Source organism: Mustela erminea, chromosome X (genome assembly GCF_009829155.1).
Source record: "Mustela erminea isolate mMusErm1 chromosome X, mMusErm1.Pri, whole genome shotgun sequence".
In the NCBI taxonomy this organism is placed as follows: domain Eukaryota; kingdom Metazoa; phylum Chordata; class Mammalia; order Carnivora; family Mustelidae; genus Mustela; species Mustela erminea.
This window is the reverse complement of record NC_045635.1, coordinates 94336729-94351133: the sequence shown is the minus strand read 5'-3', so window position 1 is coordinate 94351133 and position 14405 is coordinate 94336729.

Genomic DNA, 14405 nt, shown 5'->3' with positions numbered 1-14405 from the left:
GTCCACAATAGCCAAACTATGGAAAGTACCTAGATGTTCAACAGATGAATGGATAAAGATGTGGTGTATATACACAACGGAAAACTATGCAGCCATCAAAAGTGAAATCTTGGCATTTGCAATGATGTGAATGGAACTAGAGGGTATTATATTAAGCAAAATAAGACAGAGAAAGAAAATTATCATATGATCTCTCTGATATGAGGAATCTGAGAGGCAGGGCAGGGGGTTGTGGGGAGAATGGCAGAAAAATGGGACCAGGGAGGGAGACAAACCATAAGAGACTCAATCTCAGGAAACAAACTGAGGGTTGCTGGAGGGGATGGGAGTGGTGGGGATAAAGTAGCTGGATTATGGACATTGAGAAGAGTATGTGCTATGGTGAGTGCTGTGAATTGCATAAGACTAATGATTCACAGACCTGTATCCCTGAAGCAGATAATACATTTTATGTTAATAAAATTAAAAAAGAAATTGTTAATGTCTAAGACTTTATGCTTATTTTATTCTTCCACACCCCTCCTCTTTCCCCATACCACTCTCATGCTATCTTTCCCATCTCATATATTTCCATCCCTCTAGTTTCTCAAGTCAAAAATCTAAAAGACATACAATCCATTAGGAAGTCCTGTCAACTTCAACTGTAAAGTAAAATCCAAATCCAAACATTCCACATAGCTACTCACTTGTGTCCATTCTACCTACATCTCATAAGTAAATGCAATACCCTCCTAACTGCACTACATCTTTTTGCTTTTGCATTCTTTTATAATTTATTCCCTATATACAAACTAAAATTCTCTTGTGAAAATATTGTAACTCTGGATGCCTGGGTGGCTCAGTTGGTTAAGCATCTACCTTATGGTCAGGTCATGATGCTAGGGTCCTGGGATCAAGCCCCACATCAGGCTCTTTGCTCAGCAAGCAAGCTTGCATCTCCCTCTCCCTCTGCCTGTCATTCCCCCTGCTTGTGTGCTCTCTCTCTCTCTCTCTTTGTCAAACAAATAGCATCTTTTTAAATTTTTTTAAATAAAGTATTATAACTCTGATGTCTTCCTAAAGCACGTAATAGAACTCATATTTCATGGTCTACAGAGTTCTATCTGACAAGATTGCTATTTACCTTTTCAATCTCATCTTTTATCATTCTCCCAAGTGTTCATTAGACTTGAACACATTGATCTCTTTCTGTCCCATTACTGTTAAGCTCATTTCAACCCCTGACTTATACATTTGTGATTTCCCCCAGCTCTTCACACGTTTAGCTCCTTGTGTGTCAGCTCAAATGTCATTTCCTCAGACAGGCCGTTCTGGATAAGCATATCTGAAATAGACCAAACTCAAATCACTTTCTTGTATATCTCCTTCTTTTAAAATTTTCTTTATGAAGCTTACCTGTATCATACTGTATATTTATTCACTTTCTTATTTACTATCTTTTTCCTTCAATTAGATGTAAGTTCCACAAGAGACAGATCTTTGCCTGTCTTGTTTGTTAATGTTTCCTCAGTTACTAGAACAGTGCCTAGCAAATATAAGTATCTGTTGGCTGAATCAGTGAATGGATAATAAGTGAATAAAACAAGTTGGTTGAAAAAACTGAGACCGTATCATCTGTAGAATAGAAAGGAAAATATACATCTGAGACAGAAGAAACAGAAGTTAGAAAGGGTACATATAGGCTTGGAGATAGGAGACGGATACAATCATTATTTGAAGATGAGCCAAGGTCCTCTTCCAAGGGCAAGTGGGACACCTTGTCAGTTGCTTTCTGTATAGCAATATATAATCTGTTTACAAAATATCCCTAAGTATATTCCTGGCACAGCTAACACTGCCATTAATTTTAGCTCTAAATTCTTTTATATCAGTGTTTCCTCACTTACTAATCACTCACTCCCTTTCTCTAATGTCATTCATACGTTTTATGGTTGGAGAAACATTTGCCTTAATGAAGATGAGAACAAGAGACCTGACCATAGAGATTCGTTCTCTGTTATCTGCTAACATCATGCTATTTACCCCAAGCAGAAGACCTAGCCCTTTCTGTTTTGCATCTGTAAACATAGGTGAAATCATTTTTTTTTAATTTTGTCTTTGATACTTTATATAATCCTGAATCTATTCTGGACCTTAACTCCCATGAAAAATCCACACACTCACATTGAACACATCCTTGATTATATGTTACTACCATTAACAATACTGCATCAGTTCCCCTCACGTTTTAATCTAACAATTCCTGTTTCCTCTTCTTTTTCTTTCCTTCACAAAATTTATTAATTTTCAGAATACAATATCACATTTAAGCTATCTTTTTGTTTTCACAGTTTCTGGCCATGAGATCATACTTACCTTTTTTCTAACTTTCTGAATATTGCTTTGATAGAGAAGCGGGACCTGAACATGACCTATGTCTCTTTTGCATTTTATTTTGGTCTCTTTAACCCCAGTTTCTATCACTTACACAGTACTAGAATACAGATTTTCAAACTCCAGTACATTACTATTATCATTATAATGCACTGGGCAAAGCAGATTTAGTTGTTTAAACACCTCTCCCCTGGATTTTTAATCTATTGATATTCTGCAAACAAACTGGTTACCACATCACCACATTCTGGGTTTTCAGGACTTAAAAGAGAAAAATGCATATGTATGAGTAGGTAGATAGGTAGGTAGATAGATAATATTACAGCAAATCTCACATCTCAGGGGTTCCACAGTGACCCACTTAGTCTTACACGACTCAAATACAGTTATACTCAAGGCTAAGATTTTTTTTTTTCAGATTTTATTTATTTATTTATTTTAAAGAAAAAAGAGAGAGACAGTGAGCAGAGGAAAGGGCAGAGGGAGAGAGAGAATCTCAAGCAGACTCTCCACTGAGCACAGACTCCAATGAAGGGCTGGATCCCATGACCCTGAGATCATGACCTGAGCCAAAACCAAGAGTTAGATGCTGAATGGACTGAGCCACCCAGGTGCCCCTCATGGCTAAGATTTATTACAGCAAAGCGTACACTGCAGTAACAGCAAGGAAAAGATATCCATAAGTAAAGGGTAGAGAGGTAAAAATCAAGCTTCTTGTTCTCCCTTTTGGGGTTTACACAATTGCTTTTTTTTTTTTTTTTTGTCCAACTGTAAAGTTCAGGGACATGTGGGAGATGTTCTCGCCAAGGGAAGTCCATTTGAGTCTTAGAGTTTACAGTTCTTAAAGAGAGTTGTTCATTTAGACACACAACTGTCATGTGGCCAGCCATGATATGGACCCCAAACCAGGAGTCAGGTGCACGTCATTAACCTTCATATTTAACTTAAATATACTGAACACTGTTTCGTCTTTACCCATTGCTTCATGAGTACATATAATATTACATAGTAACTTTGTAAATATTCTAGTTGTTTATTTCTCAGAGTTATTGCCATGGTTACAAAGATAAACAAGAATTGAATAAAACAGGTTTTTTTTAATATTGTATATGTATATATATATATATATATATATAAAATACATATACTTAATACACACACACACACACACACACACACACACACACGTCTTTGTGTTTCATGTATTTCACATTATTTAACCTTCATAGTAATCCTATGAAATGTCCATGACCGTTCACCCCTTTCACAGATAAGGCAACTGGGATATAGAAAGGTTAAAGTCTAAGTAACCAAATCACACAACCACTAGTTTTAAAGCTGAGATCTGATCTCGCGATCCCCTCATTGCATGACAATTCAAGGTCAGCTGGGCCTAACATAAGCAAATGAAGAGAGGTCACAGGCATTCAGAAGCCTTCCTGAATCCGAAGGATTTTTGTTTTTGTTTTTCTTTTAATAGCAGCTCATGAAAGCCATTGAAGTTCAACTGGTATTGAGGGAAATGCTACTCTGTGTCATTTATGAAGGAACGGGATTGCTTTTCCCACAAAGACAACTAGCCTGTCCTTTACCCTTCATGCAATTTGGCACACCCAGGGAAAACTCAAAAGTGGCACCTTGTGTTTTAAGTGCTGCCAAGTGCTGATTACAGCTCAGCACTGTCTATGCAGCTTTCTAAAATTGCCTTTAGGCTATGAATCAAGAGTGGGGCGACAGAGGAACAGAGAGCTAAGGGAACGGCGTACTCGCTCACGTGAGGAGGTGTGACTAAGTTATATACTGAACATATCCCTGCATATTTACAGCAAATTATCTCCAGGCCTTTGGTTTAAGGCAGAAGTCGCTTAGTTACAGTCAGGGCCAAACCTCACCACAGCTTGGTTTTGTAAATAAAGTTTTATTGGAACACAGCTGAGTCCATTTGTTTATATATGGTCTATGGCTGCTTTCATGCCACAATGAGAGAGTTACACAGCCGCTATAGAAACTATAGGTCCTGCAAAGTCTAAAATAATTACTCTCTGGACTCCACAGATAAAGTTTCACAGTCCCTGGTTTAAGGAACAAAATCTCTCTGCCTACGGATCTCTGTGGGACTGCCCCAGCCCATAAACCAGACCTTTGAGAGGTTTCTTCTTGATTATAGAACAAAACATATGCTTTGCATCTTGTTAGCAAGCTCTCTTAATTGCTTTAATTTGCCTAGCAAACCTTTGCTAAAGGGTCTTTAGGGATATACTTCAGCCACTGGGGGGAAAAAATTCTTTTATTTATTTTGCCTGTTATAAATTTCATTTGAGCCTTTAGAATAAAACTTTCCTTTTATCTTCTTTTTATTATTTTAAATAAGAAATGAAAATAGCTGGCCTCCTCCTCCACCAAATGAAAAATGAAACAATGTTATCAGTATATTCCAGGCTACATGTGAGATTTTCCCATTTTCCCCAAGATTCAGAAAGAAAAGTTGCTCTAACCAATAACTTTTCATACTTGTGTAAACTATGTGTTCCCTTCCAAATGTGTAGCACACTCACTGAGATCCACTGGGCACTTCTCCTCAGGGAAGTTCCACCTTCCCTGGCCTTTATTTTACATGTTCTTATTTTACAACGGTACTAGTGCAACAGTATCTTCACCAAATTGGTTCGGGCTTGTCAGGTCCAAAGCCCACTAAGTCAGATGCAAGAATTAAAAAGTGTTTGGAGCACGTGGGTTGTTCAGTTGGTTAAGTCTCTGCCTTTGGCTCATGTCCTGATCCCAGGGTCCTGGGATTAAGTCCTGCATCAGACTCTGCTTCTCCCTCTGTTCCTCCCCGACTATGCTTCCCATTCTGCTTCTCCCTTTGGTCCTCTCCTGTTTGTGCTTGCTCTCTCGCAAAAAATTAAAATATGTTTTTTAAATAAATTTTTTTAAATGAAATGGTCTACATATTCTTAATTCTGTGGGAACCCAAGACACTATTATTTTCATAAAATTCGTGATTTCTTTTTATTCTATGGTATATATCTTTCATATAAATGATACATTTCTTGGCCTGTCTTGGTCATTTTTAGCAGCCATAGCAATTGCCTATGTTCTGCAGAGCTTTTCACAATCCTTTCACATGGTTTTATTTCCTTAGGCATTCATCTTAGGAAGGTTAGAACCTCTGCACCTAAAATCACTGCTTCCTGCCACTTCAAGAACTTAAAAGTTTTAGCTCCAGAAATCAATAAGGTGAGCAAAGTGACTTTATTTTAGGATCTTGTAGGAGAAAATAAGCATGCTCAAAGCCATAGTTTCTAATACTGATGACTTAAAATTCAGCCAAGTTACCTCTCACTTGATTAGTAGCTGAAAAAAGAGTAGAAATCAAAACTAGGAATTGCCTCACAATGTAATCCCTCCATGTGTTAATTCTAGAAAAATAACTAGATGGTTCAATACCTTTTTATAAGAGTACATGAAAGGAAACCCAATGGAGTACTAAAAGAATCTTCTTCAACAATGCTACTTTAATTGATCTACTTTACATCAAGAGAGGATTTCAAAAGGCTTCTCCCAGTATTCTATTAGTCTTAAATTAGTTCTCCTATCATAACAAAATCAAGAAGTTTGGTAAGACTGATATTTTTTCTAATTAGTTCTATTTATCTTTGTGATAGAGGTGATCAGCCTTGTCAAATTACCTGTCTTTACAAAACATAAGGCTACTTCTCTTGGTAACAAAGTTTCTTCTCTTGGTAACTCCTCACTTACAGAAAACACAGAGGCCCTCAAGAAATAGTGAACACAATCTGCCTGTATTGACCTAAAGCATCCCCAGAGAAAGGTAGTAGATATCAGGAGCCAAATGAATCTTGAGACTGAGCTCATCTATAACTAGATAACTAGATAATTTTGAAAACAACCCACTACTAACTGAGTACCAGAATCAATTCAAAGACCTACTGCCATATTGGCCAGTTTGATACAATTTGACTTTCCTTTACTCTCCAAACCAGCTTCTGCAAATGAGTTGTTGCTCTTCAGGGAAAAGAAAGGTCTCTTGGTATCAGTCTGAGTTCTTCTTTTTTCTTTCTTTCTTTTTTTTAAAGATTCAGTCTGAGGTCTTAATCAACCACCTACCTATTTTTCTCTGCCCAGAGCAACCCGAGTCCCATTATTGACAACAGTCACCATGAACACTTTTCATTTATGGAAGCACAACCAATGTCCAGGCATGAGCATGTTAGAGTGATGAACAAACCTAACATCATGTCCTAACACATCCAAAAAGATAGGCTTTCTGTCCTTCCCAACCAAACCAAATGCAAAAATAAACACAAGATTTTGAATATAATCTATTTCTATAGCAACCAAACAAAACACAAACCATGGGGGATCATAATGTCAAGATAAGAAGGAAAGATGTATAAAGGACTTGAGAAAGCAAATATTAATTCTGAAAATGATTAAAAACTATAACCATATTTGATCATTTTATTCATCTACATTTGTTTGTTTAAAATCTAAAATATACAACATAGAAACCCATTTCAGTGTTCAAGTTAATGAGACAAACCAATTTAAATATTTTTACTGAGAATCTATCTGATGGTATTTAAACTATAACAGTCATAGTTTAGAGAAATTTATAAGGAAAACATGAAATTTCTAACATAAGCTTGATATTTTACTACTACAGATATGCCTAATGTGAATGATAGGTTTTCAAATTTTGTTTTATTATTATTATAACTATAATGAATGAATTCTAAGTTCATGGACTCCCATAAATTCTTTTTTTAAAAGATATTGTTTATTTATTTGACAGAGACCACAAGTAGGCAGAGAGGCAGGCAGAGAGAGAGAGAGGAAAGCAGGCTCCCTGCTGAGCAGAGAGCCCGATGCGGGGCTTGATCCCAGGACTCTGGGATCCCAGGACCCTGAGATTGAAATGCCAATTGAATATTACCCCCACCTTAAAAGACCACCAGAGACGTGAGTCAAAGCCAAGCAGCAAGGGTCGTTTATTGCAGGTTCGAACCTGGACCTCTGCGCCGCTCGTTGCCGATAACGCCGAGAGGTCCAGAGCTGGGTCGGTGCAGGATTTTTATAGACAGATACAAACAAGTTTCGGGTGGGGCTGAGCTGATTGATTGACAGTTTGAACAGGCATACTTGGCGTCAGTGGATTGGGTCAGGGGACCCCGCGCGAAAGCAGACAAAGCAATCTTACAGAAGCAGAACTGGCCGGTTAGCCCACGCATGCGGAAAAAAAGCACTACCAGGATATTGGAGGCCTGGTTACTTATCAAGTAAAGACAATTGGGAGTCTCCTGGTGGAATGTTACATTCCTGCTATCAAGCATCCTTGTTAATGAGATTTAGGTTTAGAAGAAATTTAACTTTATTTACTTTTCCTTCTACCTCCTTCGGTGTTTTATGGAGGGGAGGGTGACATTAGGGCTATTGATAAGGTAACTTCTTTGTTGTAAATCTCAAGGACATTTGCAAACCAAGGGAGACTCCTGTCTTGCAGGATTGTGATCTCAGCAAGTTAACTATTTATCATTTTATGGCAGTCAGGGGTGCCTGAGGAATGCTACACATATGGAGGGGAGCGGGTGAAGGGGGGGTGCAAGGCGCCAGCTTTTGCTTTGTCCTCAGCCAGCCTCCTGCTCCTTCAAGATCATGACCTGAACAGAGGCTTTAACCCACTGAGCCACCCAGGCACCCCTCCCATAAACCCTTATATCCTAAATATGTGACTCTGGCATGTGAAGTAAGCAAACATTTGTGTTGTGTGCGTGTGTGTATGTGTGTACATGTGTACAAAGAGGGCCAGCCAGCCCTAACGTCTCCACTTTCAACAAAGAAATATTTCTGGAGTATGAAAATATGCCCAAATGAAGGAGATGATATTTGTTTAACTGAGTAGTACATTACTGATGAAGAAATTCCTATGGGCTAGGGTCCACTGAATCTTGAGGGAAAGGTAAGATCTAGATAAGCAGAGGGGCAGAAATGAGTACTATATTTGCAGTGGACATTACTGTCTCTGAGCTAATGATTTCCTAAGTTGTGAAAACAATCAAATGGTCCTTAAGTGAAAATTAGGTGTGTATCCATTTACAAATGTTAAATTAAAAGGAAAAGAATAACAGATTTGTTTCATAGACACACTTCTAATAGCTATAAGGTGCCTTTGAGGCAAAAAGAAAATGTAATTTTCTTTATTGTTTTCCTCTTTTAAAGGCTATCTAATTCAAGCCCTGGCATGATTCAAGCTCTAATTTGTGACTTAATTCTTGGGAGTAATTATGAGCTGAATCTCATTCAAAATTCACAGTAACAGCAAAGCTCTGACACCAAATCAGAAAGTTGGAAGTTTAACACAAACTTTTCATTGCATTTAATCACAATTTTGGAGCTATGCAAATATTATGAATAATTCCTTAGCACACTGCACTTCATTCACAAGCTGGGAAATAAATTACAATATACAGGGTTGAACCAAAAAGTAGGTCTACCTAGTATGATCCCTAGGTTTATACCATTTGTAGTCTTATAGATGCCACAGATTTCACAAGTTAGAGAAGCAATAAATAATAAATTTAATACCTTTCTAAATATAAGTTTAGCAAATCCTTTATTAAAATATAATTTAATGGATTTACACTTACAATATAGAAAATTGCCAAAAGCCATTATTCCTACCCTAACAATGTAAACAATCCAAGTGAGCCATAAAACTATAATATTCAAAATTCACTGAAGATCTGAGAACAAAAATAAAGCTAAATTAAATAATCTCCAGAAAGTGCCAAGTACTCACAAGTAGAGAAGAAACCTAGAGCTACATCTATCCCAAGTAGGCCAGAGGAGGCAGACATAATCAAACATAGACTGGTAACAAGAAGCCAGCAAGACATAAAAACCGGGGTTGACAAAGTATAGGCATACATGATAGATCAACATGTCTTGCAAAAAGCAACAAACATTAAGTAAACTTGTAATCATGCCCTAGTCAGCCACCAACTCTTTGCCTTGGCCTTTACCGATCACACAAAGAAATATGCTAAAAGCTGAGGCAAGGCCAGAGGGCTGAGATCAGCCCTTCTAATGCACTTGCCTTTACTGACAAATAAAGGCAGTATAGTGTGCTAAATTGCAGTAGCTCTATGAAGGCTGGCAGCAAATCAGCCAGATTGAGATTCCTTATTGTGGTGAATGCAACGCAGGAGGTGGGGGGAGGGGAAACTGCAAAGCAAAGGGAACCTTACACACACCCAAAAGACTGTCAGCAAAGCTGTGAAGCATTAAGGGAACTCCAGAGTCATACCACTGCTCATATTTCCAGCAATTCCGAGAAGAAAAACATCACCCCTTTATAAAAGCAATTAAATCCACTGGTGGTAAACTGAATCTAAATAAGATTGAAACAAAGTCAAAATAGTTCAGAGAAACATCAAAAGGTGGCCAAGGAGTTCAAATGAACAAAAAGTTCCTCTAAAATAAATTTTATATGAAAGGATCTAATGGGAAAGGTAGACAACAGAGAGGGATTTGAGCTGGATAAATGGAAACTGTAAGCGTAAAATAAAAGAAAATAATAAAAATCAATGAGACTATTAATAGCGAAAACTACAGTATCAGAGAGGAAGAGTAAATGTGATGGCCCTAACAGCAAGCTGGACACAGGCAGAGGAAAGTATCATTGAATTTGGATAAAGGTGAAACAAAAACAAACCAAGCAAATGAGATATGTAGGCTATTACAGGATATTAAGGACATAACGTATGTGTAATTAGAGTCTCCGAGGGAAGTAGAGAGAATGAGGCAAAAGACATACATGAAGAGAAGCAGCTAAAACATTTTTTTAAAACAATAGATGGTGGATGCCTGGGTGGCTCAGTCTGTTAAGCCCCTGCCTTTGGCTCAGGTCATGATCCCAGGGTCCTGGAATTGATTCCGGCATCGGGATCTTGCACAGCAGGGAGCCTGCTTCTCCCTCTGTCTGCCTTTTCCCCAGCTTGTGATTTCCCCACCCAACCCTACCCTGATAAATACATAAATCAAATCTTTTAAAAATAAAAACAATAAATGGTATCAAACCACAGAACTAAGAATATTAGTTAAGCTCATAAAGGATAAATACAAAGCAGACACATAAGCATTCATAGCTAAACTGCTTAAAACCAAAGATAAAAAGAACTTCTTTCCCATCAATAGGAAAAAAGACACATTGTATAAAGGGATACAATATCCAGAATGTTGGCTGACTTCTTGATACAAATGACCAAGCTTAGAACAAAATGGAGCAATATGTTTGCAAAGTCCTGAGGGAAAAAAGCTGTCAACCATGAATTCTATATTCAGCAAAAACGTCCTTCACATATGACAGCTAAGTAAATACACTTTAAGATAGACGAACGCTAAGATAATTCATCTTTACTAGACATACAATAAAAGAAATGCTAAAAGAAGTTTTTTAGGCTAGGTAGAAAGGAAACCTGGTGGAAATCCAGATCTTCAGGAAGGAATGAAAAAGAATAGAGTAGATGAGGATTATTACAAAAGATGTTTTTAGCTGTTTATTGTTTTCTGTTTTATATGCATGTATTACATTTCTTTAAAGGATGATTAACTCATTAAGATTAAAATGTTACTATGCATGGGAGGTTTATAAAATAACATAAATATAAAAGATAAACTAGTAAAACTTTCAGGACACAAAAGAAGGAAAGTCTAAATGGCATTATCCTGTTGTAATGTACTTATATTTTTCATGAAATGGCATAAAAGCATTTGAATGTACTTGTAATAAATTAAAGATAGATACTGTAATCTTTCTAGCAACCCCTAAAATGATACAAAATAAAATGAATTTAATAGAGGAGATTAAAAAAACATTATTTAAACTGTTGAGAAATGCTTAAGAAGGAAGGTAAAGAAGGACAGAGAAATAAAGAGTAGATAGGTTAAATAAAAAATAAATATCAAGGTAGTAACCTGAAACTCAAGCAAGATGATTATATTAACTGTGAATGAATTAACCACTATAATTACAAACAGATAGTGAGATTCACTAAGAGAGTAAACACTAACTACATGGGGCTTACAGAAACATCCTTGAAATATAAAGAAACACACAGGACGAAAGTAAAAGAGTAGAAAAACTTACAGCCCAGGAACACTAAGCAAAACAAAGCTACTGTTCTATGTGAATATTGGACAAAAATGCACTTTAAGAGAAATAGCATTGCTAGAGGTAAAAATGAACAGCTCATGAAAAAGAGTCAAATGATCAAGGATACACAAAAATGTATGCACCTAATAACAAACAGTGTTTTAAAATATGTGAAGCAGGGGCACCTGGGTGGCTCAGTGGGTTAAAGCCTCTGCCTTCAGCTCAGGTCATGATCCCAGAGTCCTGGGATCCAGCCCCGCATCAGCTCTCTACTCAGCAGGGAGCCTGCTTCCTCCTCTCTCTCTGCCTGCCCCTGCATACTTGTGATCTGTCAAATAAAATAAAATCTTTAAAAATAAAATAAAATAAAATATGTGAATCAAAAATATATGAAACTATATATATTTTTGATTCACATATTTTATTTTATTTTATTTTTAAAGATTTTATTTATTTTATTTGACAGATCACAAGTATGCAGGGGCAGGCAGAGAGAGAGGAAGGGAAGCAGGCTCCCTGCTGAGTAGAGAGCTAAAGAGAAAAGTAGATGAATTCAAAATTATAAGAAATTTGACACTTTTTTCATAAATTGGTATGATAATTAGATAAAATCAGTAACAATATAGAATATTTTAACATTGTTAAACATTGTTAACAATTTTAACAATCAATGGCATAAAAGAACATTAAAACTGATGCAAAATTCCAAATAGTTTCAACTCTCCATAGTATGTTCAATTATATAGATCATATGAGAAGCCATAAACTATTTCTCAGTAATTTTAGAATGACTGAAAGGATAAAGAATAAATTCTGTGACCACAACATATTAAATTAGAAATCAACTGGAGTGATGTCAGCAGGACTGGCAAAGTAAGAACCCCTAGAAACTCTCTCCTTATAAAAATAACAAGGACATTGGGCAAAAAAAGTCAAATCAACATTCTTTTTATTTTTATATTAACATATAATGTATTATTTGCCCCAGGGCTACAGGTCTGTGAATCATCAGGCTTCAAACCAACATTTTTAAAAGCTGGGGAAATTAACAAAAGGTTTGCAAAAGCCCAGGGAGTGTTTATTCAAGAGAAGCAGCTGAATCTCAGTAAGAGCAGCAAGCCCTGTGGGGTTTTACACTGCCCAAGACCTATTTCCCTCCTCTCAGTCCTGAGGTAGCCTTAAAAACTAATACTCTAGGGGCACCTGGGTGGCTCAGTGGGTTAAGCCTCTGCTTTCAGCTCAGGTCATGATCCTGGGGTCCTGGGATTGAGCCCCACATCGGGCTCTCTGCTTCGGCAGGGAGGCTGCTTCCTCCTCTCTCTCTCTGCCTGCATCTCTCCTACGTGTGATCTCTGTCTGCCAAATAAATAAAATCTTAAAAAAAAAAAAACTAATACTCTAAAATCGTAGTGAAAATGAGCAGTCTAATAGCCACTGGAGGGGGCAGAATGGGGTACGACCTCTTCCAAAGGCTGATTTCCAGTTACTTGATATGATTGGACCTGTCTCATAGTTCCCTGACAAATCTCACTCACAAGACTTTTCTTTATTTGATCTGACCCAGAGGTCACCTAGTGGAAACAGCCTTTTTCCTGAGAATGTCTATCAAAGAAAGACAAGCAGTGATGATTGTTTAACCTACAGCACTGCCTGAGGTGGTGATAACAGTTGGAACAAACAATAAGCTAACAGAATCCTAGAGGAGAACATAGGCAGTAACTGCTTCGATATCAGCCACAGCAACTTCTTTCAAGATATGTCTCCAAAGGCAAAGGATACAAAAGTGAAGATGAACTTTTGGGACTTCATCAAGATCAAAAGCTTCTGCGCAGCAAAGGAAACAGTCAAGAAAACAAAGAGGCAACCCACGGAATGGGAGAAGATATTTGCAAGTGACAGTACAGACAAAAGGTTGATATCCAGGATCTATAAAGAACTCCTCAAACTCAACACACACAAAACAGACAATCATATTAAAAAATGGGCAGAGGATATGAACAGACACTTCTCCAATGAAGACATACAAATGGCTGTCAGACACATGAAAAAATGTTCATCATCACTAGCCATCAGGGAGATTCAAATTAAACACATTGAGATACCACCTTACACCAGTTAGAATGGCCAAAATTAGCAAGACAGGAAACAACATGTGTTGGAGAGGATGTGGAGAAAGGGGAACCCTCTTACACTGTTTGTGGGAATGCAAGTTGGTGCAGCCACTTTGGAGAACAGTGTGGAGGTTCCTCAAATAATTAAAAATAGAGCTTCCCTATGACCCTACCATTGCACTACTGGGTATTTACCCCAAAGATACAGATGTAGTGAAAAGAAGGGCCATCTGTACCCCAATGTTTATAGCAGCAATGGCCACGGTTGCCAAACTATGGAAAGAACCAAGATGCCCTTCAATGGACTAATGGATAAGGAAGATGTGGTCCATATACACTATGGAATATTATGCCTCCATCAGAAAGGATGAATACCCAACTTTTGTAGCAATATGGACGGGACTGGAGGAGATTATGCTGAGTGAAATAAGTCAAGCAGAGAGAGTCAACTATCATATGGTTTCACTTATTTGTGGAGCATAACAAATAGCACGGAGGACAAGGGGAGATGGAGAGGAGAAGGGAGTTGAGGGAAATTGGAAGGGGAGGTGAACCATGAGAGACTATGGACTCTGAAAAACAATCTGAGGGTTCTGAAGGGGCAGGTGGTGGGAGGTTGGGGTACCAGGTGGTGGGTATTAGAGAGGGCATGGTTTGCATGGAGCACTGGGTGTGGTGCAAAAACAATGAATACTGTTACGCTGAAAAGAAATGAAAATATATATATATAAAATAGGAAAATTTTA